We start from the raw sequence: 14,699 nt of genomic DNA, 5'->3' as shown, positions 1-14,699 counted from the left end.
GATATTCCCTGCATATACATTCTAATATGTATCAATATTCTTTTGTATACTCCTTACCCCGAACGGTAATATACTGTTGTTCTGTACTTTGCTTTTAAACTTAATATATATCTTTTAAAAAAAATTTTACCGTACAGCAAAGTGAATCAGCTGTACGTATACATATATCCCCCCTTTTTTGGATTTCCTTCCCATTTAGGTCACCACAGAGCACCGAGTAGAGTTCCCTGAGCTATACGGTAGGTTCTCATTAGTTATCTATATTATACATAGAATCAATAGTGTGTATTTGTAGAGACTGTCATACAGAGTGAAGTAAGTCAGAAAGAGAAAAACAAATATTTTATATTAACGTGTATATGTGGAATCTGAAAAAATTGGTATAGGCGATCTTATCTACAAAGCAGAAATAGAGACACAGACGTAGAGAACAAACGTATGGATACCAAGGGAGAAAGGGAGGAGGGGGATGAATTGCGAGATTGGGATTAAACTTAATAAATATCTTGAGGGCTATTTTTCTCTCTCTCTCCCTCTGTCCATCTCCCTCTCCACGCATGGGACTTTGCAACTGGATTTGTAAAGACCCCGTTTCTGCATGGCTGCCTTTGATTAGGGTGGACCTGGGAGGCTGGGAGGCATATAAGCTGGAAGGAACTGAAAGATTCTGCAGGCACCCTCCTCCATCAACAGCTGAGTCCCCCAAAACCCAGAGCAGGCGACCTGATTAGACCACCACTGCTGGCACGAGCCCAGGAGCCTTCCAGAGCAGGACTCTGTCTGCTGCCAGGGATGGCCCAGACCCAGAGGTGGTGGCAGGGCCATCAACTCAGAGTCCTTCAGACCAGTGTCCGGGGCTGCAGCGCCCTGGGGAAGGAAACCCCTGCCTGACTTGGATTTCTGTTCACCAGAGAGAAATCTGGGTACATGCGGTCTGTCCTAGGCATCGGGGTGGCGCTTTGAGTTCAGAAGCGCTCTTTCCCCAAGGCGGTTCAGCCTCTTTCCTCTGCCCGGGCCTCACCTCCACGCATGTGAAGGGACCTTAACACCAGTCCCGGGGGACGAGAAGAGAGTCCTGGGTAGATGGCTGGGTGATCAAGGGGATCTGTGGGGAATCCAGGGCCCCCTTCACCGTCTGGGCCTCCATTCCCCAAATTTCCCCCATTTACATTGTGAAAAATAAGTTATGTTTGAAGGAGACTTCCACAGCATGAAGTTCAAACAAGATTTAATGTAGCCCTTCTTCCTGGAGTAGAGAGAACGATGTTGAGAGGACTGCATTATACGGATTTTACCACGAAGCTGGAAGGTCCAAGATTTGCCCTTCAGAGCCTTGAATGAGTGTAGGACCTGAGGAACAGACCAGCTATCGCTTTTTGCAGGATGGTTTAGGGATCATTTTACTTGGAGGTCAGGGATGGCCTAACATTCAGTGGTTCCCAGACTTTTGCACTTGATAAACCAGTAAAACTTCACCCCAAATTTGAGGACCAATAAAAAGCTGATGACCCAGTATTTTGTCAAATAAGAATATGGGGATAGGTAGATACAGACATATTGTAGAAAGACTATTTGCTATGACTGTTGTTTCACAAAGAAAAGACATTTTAATAACAAAAAGTAAAACAATCTCAGAATAAAAACACTCTTTCAAAGAATGTTTTTCTCTTTTTTATTGCAGTGGAGTTGATTTACAATGTTGCATTAGTTTCAGGTGTACAGCAAAGTGATTCAGTTATACATACATATATATTTTTTTCAGATTCTTTTCCATTATAGGTCATTGAATATAGTTATATTGAATATAGTTCCCTGTGCTATACAGTAGGTCCTTATTGTTTATTCAAGGAATGTTTTCTACTCACATACATAGCCTTTATTCTCCCTCGTACCAGCAAAAATTTCTTCAAGGACCACCAGAGGTCCATCATGGAACCTCGTTTAGGAGTTAACAAACTTGATGATGTGACGTGGGCCCGCTCTTCTTAACCAAAGGTGTTTACTGTCTGTTTCCTTAAATTTTTCTTGAATCCTAACCTCCTCCTTCCCTCCCTCCCTCCCTTCTCCCCTTCATCCTTCCTTCCTTCCTTCCTTCCTTCCTTCCTTCCTTCCTTCTTCCCTTCTTCCTTCTTCCCTTCTGTTCTTCTTTCCTTCCTTCTTTCCCTCCCTCTCATTCTTTACAAAAGTTTCTTGAGCAGGTACTATGTTCTAGTCATACTTCTACCATCTTTTCCTCTGTAAAAAGCGTTTCTATGGTACCAAAGAGCTCCCCCCCACACCTGATCAAGAGGAAGCCTTGAGGTTATAAAGTGAAGCTGGTTGGTTCCGATGGAGTTTTTTGTGGCTGGGAGAGCTGGAACAGCAGAGGTAGAATGGTGACCCTCAGGAAGAAAGGAAAAGGCCCTTAACTTGGCTCTTGCTGAGGCAAGAGCACTTTCAGGTCTATTTTAAGAAAATTTGAAAAGCGTGCCTGCACCTGGGGTCCCAGAGAGACCCATCCCAGGAAGCGGGTTGCACTTCCCCTGTGCCCACCTGGCTGGGAGTTCACCTCCATCTGCACCAGTTCATCACCTGCAGGCAACAGTGTCACTCGAGAGTTCTAACATCCCTGGAGGCAACCTCAGATGTGCAACCATGTTACTAGCTGCCCAGGTTTTCTCCTGAGGCATCCACCACCGCTTCATGTCGGGTTCTATTCCGAAGTGGCATACATTGTGAAGGTCGTCCCCACCCTATTGTTTTTAGCCTGTTATTTTTAGCGCGCAATGTTGCAGAATGCAAGGTTTTTCAGGAATGCCCAGATGATGTTACAGCACAAAAAACCTGTACTAAACAAATACTACTGATCTTTATATGTGAAACTATAGAATTATCCTATCCACAGGATACTAAGCAGCGGTTAGAATAAAAAATGTAGAGTTACGTGGGAAAATCCCCAGTGCAGAGTAAATGAGAAAAAAGCAATTTGTAGAACAATATATACAATGTGATCTATTCACAGGGCGGGAGATAACTTTCAAAACAACATCTTTTATTTCCTATGGGTACATGTATTACATATGTCGGTTAGTTAAAGGGAAACCTCTTTCTCTTGGTGGGATGGGGAGGGGCACCAGGACACTGCCTGTGGCCTCCTCCAGACCCTTCTCTCAGGCCAAGCATCCTTGGCTTTACCGCACTCCCCCTTCTAGACCATACTCTGGAAGTTGGAACCCCCGAATTCTCTTCTTAAGAATGCTGAGCCATCTTCCAGACTTGTGTGGACTCCTTCTCCGGATCCATTCTCCTGACAGCTGCTGCCTTCCTGGACACCTCAGGCCCGAGGAGCCAGGGTGGGAAGAGAAGGAAGGGAAGCAAGAGGCCTCAGTTGGCACTCCCACCCTGCCCACAAGGGTTAGAGGGGCCAGAGCTCCAGAAGGCAGGTAGGTTCTACCTGATTCTCCAGGATTTCATCTGTAAGCCTCAGGTTTTTTAAAAATTTATTTATTTATTTATTTATTTTTGGCTGTGTTGGGTCTTTGTTTCTGTGCAAGGGCTTTCTCCAGTTGCGGCAAGCGGGGGCCACTCTTCATCGCGGTGCGCGGGCCTCTCACTATCATGGCCTCTCTTGTTGCGGAGCACAGGCTCCAGACGCGCAGGCTCAGCAGTTGTGGCTCACGGGCCTAGTTGCTCCGCAGCGTGTGGGATCTTCGCAGACCAGGGCTCGAACCCGTGTCCCCTGCATTGGCAGGCAGATTCTCAACCACTGCGCCACCAGGGAAGCCCAAGCCTCAGGTTTTACGGGGAGGATTATTTTTGCATTGCTTATGTACTTAACAGTTAATTTAAACATAATAAAAAGAATTCAAATACTCCTTATTTATCCAGAGGTTGGAACTAACAGAGTCGTTAATGATAAATCTTGCTGATGGTTCCTGGGGCCTAGGTGGGGAGGGGAAGGGGGGAAAATGAAGATGTAAGGGGAACAGAGCTCTGATTACCCTGAGTGACAGGTGTCAGTGACTTCCTAATTTTAAAGAAAGCAAGCATACTTTGATGGCTGTAAAGGGCCGTGGGGGCGAGGGTGGAATTCCCCAGAAGAAAAGGCCGCAGCAGTTAGTGGACTTTCTACCCCACATCCACCCGCTGCCCGGCATCCAGCACAGGGCTGGGTGAGAGAAGGGTGCAGGAAGTATCCGTGGGCAACCCTGGATCTCAGCACATCAGGGCAGATGGTCGGAGCGCCTGTCGGAGGGGCCACAGACCAGGGGATTTCCTGGGGGTGGAGTCCTGGTCGAGGCCCCTGGGCTATTCTGAGGCATCCCCTGGTTCCCCCATACCGGTTCCAGGAAGCCTGCCTGGGATTATCAGAAAGTTGCCATCTTCAGCTGCATTCGGCAAAACTGGTGGCGGGCAGGCCACCTGGTCATGAGCTGAAAGAGCCCGGAACAAGGAAGCAAGAGGCCAGCCATCTGGGGGGTCGGGAAGGGTGTATGTGTGTGTGACTTTGGACAATCAACTTAACCCCCAGGCATTGCTGGCCGCCCCTCTTCTACATGTAATGTGTAAAACTGGGATAATATTTCCGTTTCATTTCACTTCAAAAGGGTGTGGAGAAAATTATACAAGATAATGAATGTGAAAGCAATCTGTGAACTGTAAGGGCCCCATGGAAATATAAGGCTCATTCCAGTGGCTCAGTTCCGTCCACATGTCACCTCCTCCAGGAAGCCTTCCCCGGCTCCCTAGCCTGGCTTAGGGGTTTCTATTCTTGGCCTGGTAGAGCTCACCTTGTGAACTTCAGTTTTAACACTTCATCTCTCCTCTTATAGTGATGGCTTGGAGGACACAATCTTATTTGTTTTTCCATCCCCAGGTTCCATCACCTTGTCGGACACATAGTAGGAACTCCAGAATTGCCTTGAAAGAAATGTGTAAGTGAATGAGCAATTGTTATCCTCTGCCTCTATGTTGTCACTCCGATTGACCTGGAGTGCCCACGGACTCATCCTTGCCACGAGCCCCGGGACGCTGACCACTACACGTTGCTTAATCTGTGTTTCTTTCTGTTTCCCCAATACGTGTTCTTCGTGTGCACCCCCAGGATCTAGACTCTAACTCCTTAGATGTCAGGGGCCTTGTCTAGTAATAAATCAATAATTTTTAAAATAGATGACAATATTAATGCAACTGGAATGTAAAAAATCAAAACACTCAGTAGGGGAAAGTAACCCCCTTGAACTTAAACACACACACACACACACACACACACACACACACACACCCTCAGAGCTCCCCAGGGCCCTGTCAAGTCTTAGGGCACAAGACTTGATCCCCAAGGCCGAACGCTTCTTCTGTGAGAGGCCCACAGACTGTCCTCGGTTGAGTCTCTGGGAGCATTTCAAGGCTTTGGGGAAAGAGCCAGCCACAGCGGGCTGTGACCCCATCACCCCCAAGGCAGAAACCCACCCCCACTCCTGGCTGGGCAAAGCCATCAGGCCTTCGGGACAACTATGAAGAAGAAGGATGGTTGAGGCTGGGGGAGGGGAAGGAAAGGGGTGGAGGAGGGGTGGTCCGGGGGACCAGAGAGACAGTGCGGGTGACGAGCCCAGAGCTTGCTGAGGAGGAGGGGTGCTGCAGTGAATACCGGCTGGGGACGGGCAGAACCGGGCGGCACTTCAGGGTGACGCTCTTTTGAAGCTTCTGGAGTCTGGAGCCGGGCAGCTGCCCCGGGAAGGATGCAGGCGAGGGTTCTCGGGGGGAGATGAACGGATTCCTGGAGGAGAGGTATCGGACAACAGGCCGAGAGTCATTCCCGCCACCCCGTCTGGCAGGGGCTCCACTCAACACTGAGAGCCGTTTGGAGCGAGCGCTGCCGCACGCCCCACGGTCCCCGCCAGCAGCCAGCAGAGTCTCTCTGTGAGCCGCCTTCCCCTGGACACCGTGTCTACAAGGTGAGTTACAGACCTTTGGCCTGCATTGCTTGGTACCTTAATAAGCAATTATTCGATGCACCGTGTGACCGGACAAGGTGATGCTGGAACTATGCTCTTAACACAAGCGGTTTAAGATCACCTGGTTTCTTCCCGGCCTGGCAGGCATAATGCAAATCCTGCTTATTTTAAACATTAAATGGAGATGATGAGCTTTGGCTCAAGGTGTCCAAGGAGTCTGGGCGATGTGGAGGTGCCTGCCGCTGCCCAGGCTGGCGGGTGCTGCCACGGGGGGCTTTTCCCTCCTACAGCCCACCCGATGACCCACAGGCACATCTGAGTCCCTCACCAGACCCTGCCCTCAATCTCCCCCAGATTCCCGCTGTCAAGGAAAGGACTGAGGTGTGCAGAGGGAATTTTACAAAGGGAAACACGGTGGGGTGAACAGGAATTTGGAGTCAGCTATGCTGGGCTTCAAATTCTCGTCCTCCTGCTTATCAGCTGTGTGAGCTAGACAGATTACTTCATCTCTCTGTGCCTAAGCTTTCTCCGTATCGAATGAAGGGAAATAGTACCTGGTTCCGAGAGCTGAAGAAAGAATTAAAACAGCCAGCTTACATGAAGCCCCTGGCACGTAGCACATACTCAGCAGATCCGTGTTCTCTTCCCTGAGCGCCCAGGTTCTGTCTATGCATCTCAACCCCTACCTGAATCATCAGTTCCTCCCTGGGGAGACCCCAGCTTAGGAAGATGGGGAACGGGCTGGGAAGAAAATCCTCAGGTCCCACAGGCAAAAAGCCCCTGGGGCCAAACACCTAAAAAAAAAAAAAATCTCCCCAAATCCACAACCCAAAAGCCTCAGAGTTCCTCCCCCTCTGCTGGCTTTATATCCACCTCTCCTTCCTCTCCCAAGCTTCCCCGTCACAGGCCACAGCACCCAGAGGATGTGGGGATGGAGAGATTGCCACCCCCTTCCCAGCCCCGGGCGGACGCAGCCCTCCGCGGCCCCCCAGCCTCTCTGGCCACATTTCAGTTCCCTGTAGCCCCTGGTCCTCTCTCTACAGCTCTTCTCCTTTGTGTCTTTGATGTCTCTGAGGGTGAATGGGATCTGGGATCATAGGTAGGGCTGGCCCTTGTACTCATCACCAAGCTCGCTGTGTGGGAGCTTCTGTCTGTCTCATGTGAACCAGCGTGACTTGGAGGAACTTGAAATTCAGGGTGAGTCCCCGAGTCAGGGAGAGATGTAGGTCTGCCAGCAGGGGAAGGGATACACAGAACACAACATAGACGCATACATCCATACGTACACACATGCACACGCTTGCACACGCACAGACCACCCATCGCTTGTGTGCCTTGCGGAATTTAAAAGAAAAGCAGAATGAAAGAACGATTGCTCGATCGACAATACAGATACATCGCACAAACTCTTGAGCAAGTGAAGACGGATACCAAAGACAACAGATTCGACTTGATTCAACTGATGCTGCATCTGAAACAGGCCAAATGAACCAATGCTGTTAGAAGTCAGTGGTCATAACCAGCGCCTCTGAAAGCCCCTGGGAGGGGGCATGAAGGTGGCTTCAAGGGGTTGCTGGCGATACTCTGCCTTGATCTGGGCGCTGGTTACCTGAAGGTGTGTGCTTTGTAAAAATTAAGTTCACTTATAAACTATACACTTATTAGACTCAGTACATATAAATTAAGTACCTATATAAAGACATTTATTATATTTAGAGCTTACAATGTGAATATTTTTGTGTATATATATCTTATACTTCCACAAATAGTAGCTGCATTAAAAGAAGAGACAGACAAGCCACAGACTAAAAGAAAAATCTTTGTGAAACACATATCTGATAAAGGACTGCCATCTAAAAAGATACAAAACCACTTAAAACTCAATAATAAGAAAACAAACAACCCAATTAAAAACTAGGCAAAGGATCTGAACTTTATCAAAGAAGATACACAGATTGCAAATAAGCGTATAAAAAGATGCTCACATCGTGTGTCATTAGGGAATCACATAGTAAAACAACAGTGAGACACCACTGCATGCCTATCAGATTAACTAACATCCAAAAGCATTTAAAAAAAATTCACAGATATTTTTGACAACATCCGGTGCTGATGAGGATGTGGAACAACAGGAACTCTTGTTCGTTGCTGCTGAGAATGCAAGATGGTGCAGCCACTTTGGAAGGCAGCAGGGCAGCATCAGAACTTAACACTCATACCTTATGACCCAGCAATCCCACTCCTTGGTATTCTCCCAAATGAGTGGAAAATTCATTTCCACACAAAAACCTGCACCCAAATGTTTCTAGAAGCTTTATTTGTAATTGCCAAAACTTGGAACCAACCAAGATGCCCTTCGATAGATGAATGGATAAACAAACGCTGGCACATCCATACAATAGAATATTATTCAGTACTAAAAAGAAATGAGTTATCAAGCCATGAAAAGACATGAAGAACCTTAAAAGTATATTGTTAAGTGAAAGAAGCCAATCCGAAAAGGCTACATATTGTACGATTCTGCCCATGTGATATTCTGGAAAAGGCAAAACTACAGAAACAGTTAAAAGATTGGTAATTGCCAGTGACCGAGGGAGGGATAAATGGGTGGAGCACAGGGGATTGTCAGAGCAGTGAAACTATTCTGTATGATAGTGTAGTTGTAGATATACGTCATCACATGTTTGTCAAAACCCGTTGAATGAACAACAGGAAGAGCGAACCTTACTGTAAACTGTGGACTTTAGTTAAGAATGTATCAATATTGGCTTATCAATTATAAGAAATGCACCACACTAATGCAAGTTGTTAATAATTGAGGAAACTGGAGGCGGGAGTGAGGGGTATTTGAGAACTTTCTGTACTTTCCCCTCAATTTTTCTGTAAACATTAAATTGCTCAAAAATATCTGTGAATTTTTTTAAAATGTAGTTAAAACCGAAATAGACTCACAGACATAGAAAACAAACTTATGGTTACCAAAGGGGAAAAGGAGGGCAGGGATAAATTAGGAGTTTGGGATCAGCAGATACAAACTACTATATATAAAATAGATAAACAACAAGGACCTACGTATAGCACAGGGAACTATATTCAATATCTTGTAATAACCCATAACGGGAAAGAATCTGAAAAAGAATAGATATATATGTATAACTGAATCACTTTGCTGTATACCTGAAACACTGTTAATCAACTATATTTCAATTTTTTTTGAAAAAGCAGTTGTATCACCTTGGATAATGTTTAAGCTTCAAGACCTTCATTTCAGTTTCCTTACCTATGAAATGAGAGTTTGACAAGGCAACTCTAAGTGTCCCTGGAGGAGGAGATCTGTAAAGGCAGATAGAACGATTTCCCACCACCCACTGTCAATCTCTCAAAGGCATGAGTGTTACAAGGCAGCTCAGCATCTGCGCACTCACTCAGGTGGTGGAGACCGGATGCCTGGGCCCGATGGGCTTCCAGGACAGGGACGTTCAGGGCTGAACCAGAGAGGACCCGGGCCCCTGAGCTGCTGAAGATGAAGGGGTCACCTTCCCTGCACGTGTCAGGAGGCAAGGATTTCAGCGCTGTCCTCGAAGTCCGCACAGGGCGCTGAGCAGCTCTGATGGTGGAGAGTAGCTTTCACAGAGGACCAGCCCCGTGAACTCAGTCCTGACAAGCAGGCAGGAGCCTTCTGTCAACACAGGACAGACGGAGGAAGGGGCAGAGGTTTGGCGCAACGGGGGCAGCTGGGCCAACGTCACAGCCCCAGGAGCTGCGGGGTCTGTGAGGCCCCTGGGGGTTCCATGGAGAGGCCTGTGCCCCCACACCCACCTGGCAAACCCAGCCCAGAACCCAGCCAACCCCGGCCAGAGTCTCTGTTCCTTCCCCAGAAGCAGATCACACAGCACAGAGACCGGTGTCGTTTCAGATGTGGCTCTCCAGCCTCAGCTCGGAAATTCTTTTTCGTTTCTCAGTTTCCTTTACCCCTTTCTCCACAACAGATTTTTGCAAACTGGTGCTGTACCTCCTGGAACCTGTCTCCCCACCTGCCACATTCAGAGGGCCCCTCCCCTGCCTCACCTGCAGCCCCGCCCACTCCTTCTTCCTCCCTGGAAGCTGGGACCCTACCTGTCTCAGCCGGATTCCTGCATCCCTGCCCTGGTACCACCGCACGCAGGGTCTTCAGCGTGAATGCGTTCCCTCCTTCTCTGTGTCCCCTTTGACCCCCCTTTCCCGGGACCTTCGCTGGCTCTCTCCCTTCCCTGACCCATCAGTCAGGTATGTCTATTCCTGGGCTTCTAGCTTCTTCCCTGATTACCCCTCTTCCTACACCCTCTTGCCTAGGTGATGCCAGCAGCTTCCCTGGTTTCACTTATCCAGATGCTGCAGATTCCCAAACATGAGCATCTAAGGCCACATCTCTCCTCTGAGAACCAGATGAGTCCATCTGGCTCCTCCTGGACGTCATACTTAGATGCCCCACAGGGACCGAGTGAGATGCCTTTCCTACCTAAACCCCATTTCCACCCCACCTCCCCCCTGGAAGGGATATATCCACGTAACCTTATTTGTGCCACAGAACCCTGACGCTCCCAGGCACACCAATGAAAACGCCAAGGTCACAGCTGATCGGAGTGGACACAGAAACAATATTCCTTCTCCAGTTGCCTACCCCGGAAGCTTTTCATTCTTTTCCCCTCGCTAGGCGTCTCCGATCAGTCACTAAAACTGCCTCTCGGGGCTTCCCTGGTGGCGCAGTGGTTGAGAGTCCGCCTGCCAATGCAGGGGACACGGGTTCGAGCCCTGGTCTGGGAAGATCCCACATGCTGCGGAGCAACTGGGCCCGTGAGCCACAATTACTGAGCCTGCGCGTCTGGAGCCTGTGCTCCGCAACAAGAGAGGCCGCGATAGTGAGAGGCCCGCGCACAACGATGAAGAGTGGCCCCTGCTCGCTGCAACTAGAGAAAGCCCTCGCGCAGAAACGAAGATCCAACACAGCCAAAAATAAATAAATAAATAATTAATTAAAACAAACAAACAAACAAAAAACTGCCTCCCGGCCGGTCTGCTAACTCCAAGCTGGTCTCCACATGCAGCCAGTGTGTTCCTTCTACAACAGAAACCTCCCTGGGTGACCCTGTCACAGAGCAATCCCTCTCCCCTGACACACCAGCCCCTGTATGACCCAGCCCCGATGCAGACTCAGCTTCGCTTCTCACCATCCCTCTCCTTACCCTGGACCCTGCAGCCAATGTGCGGTTTCCCAAATTCTCTGTTCTCTCTCCCCTGTGGACCTTTGCATGTGGTTTTTATTGTCCTGCCTCGAACATTCTTTCTCCACCCCTTTTGGCTGTATAATTCTTGATCAACTTTTAGTTATGCCTTTAACAGTCACTTCCTTGGGAAAGCTCTCGCCAGACTTCATTCGCTCCATCACATGACCCACCGCACTCTTTAGAGTTCCCTCTGAGTTGGTCTGACTCCATCCTAGACTGGTAGCCACTTGGGGAAAATCCATCACTGGGTTTCATGGCCATAGCGTAACACCTGGCACATCAAAACTGTTGAATGAGGACTTCCCTGGTGGCGCAGTGGTTAAGAATCCGCCTGCCAATGCAGGGGACATGGGTTTGAGCCCTCGTCCGAGAAGATCCCACATGCCACAGAGCAACTAAGCCCACAGGCCGCAATGAAGACCCAACGCAGCCAAAAAAAAAAAAAAAAAAAAAAGCTGTTGAATGAATGAATGAATTTATCAGTGCCTTATAAGTATTTATCACTTGTTATATGCACTGAAGATTCAAAGATGAAAAATAATATCCTGCATAAAAGAACTTGGGGGGAGACCAATAAGAAAGCAGTAAGTGTGATAAAGGGTTATAAGTGCTATAAGAAAGTATGATGTGAGAGGGTGGAGACAGGCACAAAGAAGGATGTGATCAATTCTACCATCTCAAGGGAGGCTTGAGAGACTCTTTTTTCTTCTTTATTTTTTAACTTTTCATTTTGAAATAAGTTCAGACTTACAAATGTTGTAAAAATAGTACAGGGTTCCCTTCCACCCTACCCCCCAGTACTCTCAACTGTTGACAGCTTAAATAACCGTGATTCAGTGACCATAACCAGGAAGTTCACGTTGATATGATGCTATCACCTAATTATAGACTTATTCAAACTTCGCCAGTTTGTTTTAGTCGTGTCTTTTTTCAGGTCCAGGGTCCAATCCCTGATCCTACATCCCATTTAGTTATATTTAGGTGCCTTAATCTCCTTTCATCTAGTACGGTTCCTTAGCCTTTTTCTTTTCTTTTTTTTCCGTTTTACAACCTTGATGCTTTTGAAAAGTATTTGGCTGGTGATTTTGTAGAATGTCCCTCTGTCTGGACTTGTCTGATGGTTGCTCATGACTCAATTGAGGCTGTGTATTTTTGGCAAGACTCCCACAGATGGGATGTTGTGCCCTTCTCTGTGCGTCCTATCAAGGGCTACAGGATGTTTCTATTTCTCATTCCTGGTGATGTTAACTTTGACCACTTAAGGTGGTGTCCGCTAGGCTTCTCCACTGTTGAGTTACTGTTTTCCCTTTGTCACTAATAAATACCTTGTGTGGAGATACTTTGAGACTCTGCAGCTCTCCTGTTTTCCATGGTATTTTCACATCCCACATTCAGCATCCACCCATGAGACATACCTGCCACAATTATTAACGGACTGTTGCCAAATTGTGGTTTTCTCCATCTCTTTTGCATTTATTCATTGGAATTCTATTGTGAAAAGAGCTGTTCCTTTTTTTTCCATTGATGTATTTATTTATTCTATTATTTAAATCAGTATGGACTCGTGGACATTTATCCTCTTCTCTTCTACTGGTTACCATCTTTTCCCATCATTATTTATTTTATTATTCAAATCATCTTGGTGTGGGCCACTGGGATAAAGCTGATTCTTTCCTAAAAGTCATCATAATCTCATTGTTAAAATAGTTAATCAACGACCATTGAAAGACATATAGTCCAGAAAACAAATAAAGAAACCCACTTGAAGCCACTGTTATGTAATTTTCTACCATTCTTGGTCATTTAGGAGAAGTGATTCTTGAGAGATGAGTAGCTGCTTTGCAGCCAAAACAAGAGTGGGCACGACCGGTCAGGGAAGTAGCTGCAGCAGAAGCATCCAAGTGTGAAGCAGCCAGGGGACCGCAGAAGAACAAAGTGTTCCGAATGGCTGAAGCAAAGGGTTTGCACACAAGAGAGAGCCGGGCATGATGTAAATCTGGAGAGAGATGCAGGGTCCAAGTCCCGGAGTGGCTGGGGGGGACTGAGATGCCTGACTCAGGGCTGGCGTCTACACTGTAGGTGAGAAGATGCCACTGACGGGGCTCAAGCAGACGAATAACACATTTGGTTTTGTGATTTTTAAAAAGTCTTTCTGTCTCAGACTATGCTTAGGGCGCTTAGAGTCTTAAGAGATGATACCGAGGGAAGTGTGAGCCTCCCTCTGGATGCCCCCCCCCCGACAAACTAGAACAGCTGCACTTTCTGTTTTACATATTAGGACCCCACGTTAACATTTCAGTTAAGAGGCACCCATGGTTTAAAAAAAAAAAAAGATGAAATAATACCATTTTGATAAACTGTAAAGAGTTAGATTAATATTGAAACGAAGTGTTAAGGAAATTTGACTTTGTGAAACTTTATTTTACTACAGTTGTAAATAACCTTTGAAAACCAATGTTGTAATGCTGATTTTTACAGTTTTTATGTGACTACATAGGCATATTAAAATTTCAATCACCAAAAAAAAAAAAAAAGTCTTTCTGTCTCCATGAGAGGGAGAGAGCTAGGAGGGTTGTGAGGCTGTAACCAGGGCAGGAAGATCAGTGCCAGAGCCAAGTTGAAAGGATGAGAGTCCAAAGGGGCAGCCGTGGGGATGGAGAGCAGAGGCAGGTCTGAGAGATGTGAGGAGGTGACCTCAGGAGAACTCCATGACCGAATATGGGATGTCAGAGAGAGGGAAACAGAGAAGAGTCGAGGACAGTACCCGTTTCTCTACATTAAGTGTCCTTGATGAGAAAAGGGAAAAGTGACCTCAGCTGTGGATACGCTTTCTCTTCTTTCTAGAACTCACCCACCACCCACTTCTAGCTGGCCAATCCTTGTTCATCTCTGCACATCCTGTCGAGTTTGAGGGGCTAATGGGACATTCAGATGGAGTCGTCCAGTAGGAAGTTTGGAATCTGGTACTCACAGGAGGCATCTGGGCTGAAGATGGAGGTTCTCGAGCCATGAACGTGGACAAAGTCACTCGGGTGAAGAGGGGCGGAGAGCAGGGCACCCAAGAGGCCCAAGGCACAAGCCCCGGGAACAGCCAGCTTCCCAGTGGGGTGGGAGGGAGGGAGAGACAGAAAAAGGAGCCAGAGCAGGAAGAGGAGAGCCAGGGGGTTTCCAGAAGCCAAGGACAGCTGAATGCCTCAGAGACGTCAAGTGGGAAGGTCGGGTCTATCGCACTTGGCCTTGAGGAGGCTGTGTGGGGCCCGGTCCAGGGCAGTTTCAGTAATGAGACTGAAGCCTGGTCACAGTGGACAGAGCAGGACATGGGAGAGGGGAACGGGAGGTACCAGCCGGGGAAGACCGGCTACGGAGGGAGGAGGGGACGGGCTGCGTTAGGGAACAGAACGCGAGGAAGCTCCCCTCCCACAGTCCCCGCGTCTCCAAGACTGAACTCATGCTTTTCTGATTCCCTTACCCTGTCACCAAGCACAAAGATCATCCAGCTTTG

At 47.7% G+C, this 14,699-nt stretch overlaps 1 long non-coding RNA gene across 1 annotated transcript; it reads right to left on the bottom strand.

Moving 5' to 3' along the window:
* Window positions 1-3,467: 3,467 nt before the first annotated feature.
* LOC309640489 lies at window positions 3,468-14,267 on the bottom strand. Its single transcript, XR_014252266.1, has 2 exons — window positions 10,965-14,267; window positions 3,468-10,643 (listed from the first exon to the last, which is right to left on the bottom strand). It is a non-coding gene; the product is annotated as an uncharacterized lncRNA (long non-coding RNA).
* Window positions 14,268-14,699: the final 432 nt, after the last annotated feature.

This window comes from Balaenoptera physalus (assembly GCF_965194825.1).
Source record: "Balaenoptera physalus genome assembly, chromosome: 13".
NCBI lineage: Eukaryota > Metazoa > Chordata > Mammalia > Artiodactyla > Balaenopteridae > Balaenoptera > Balaenoptera physalus.
This window is presented reverse-complemented; position numbering and strand designations above follow the sequence as displayed.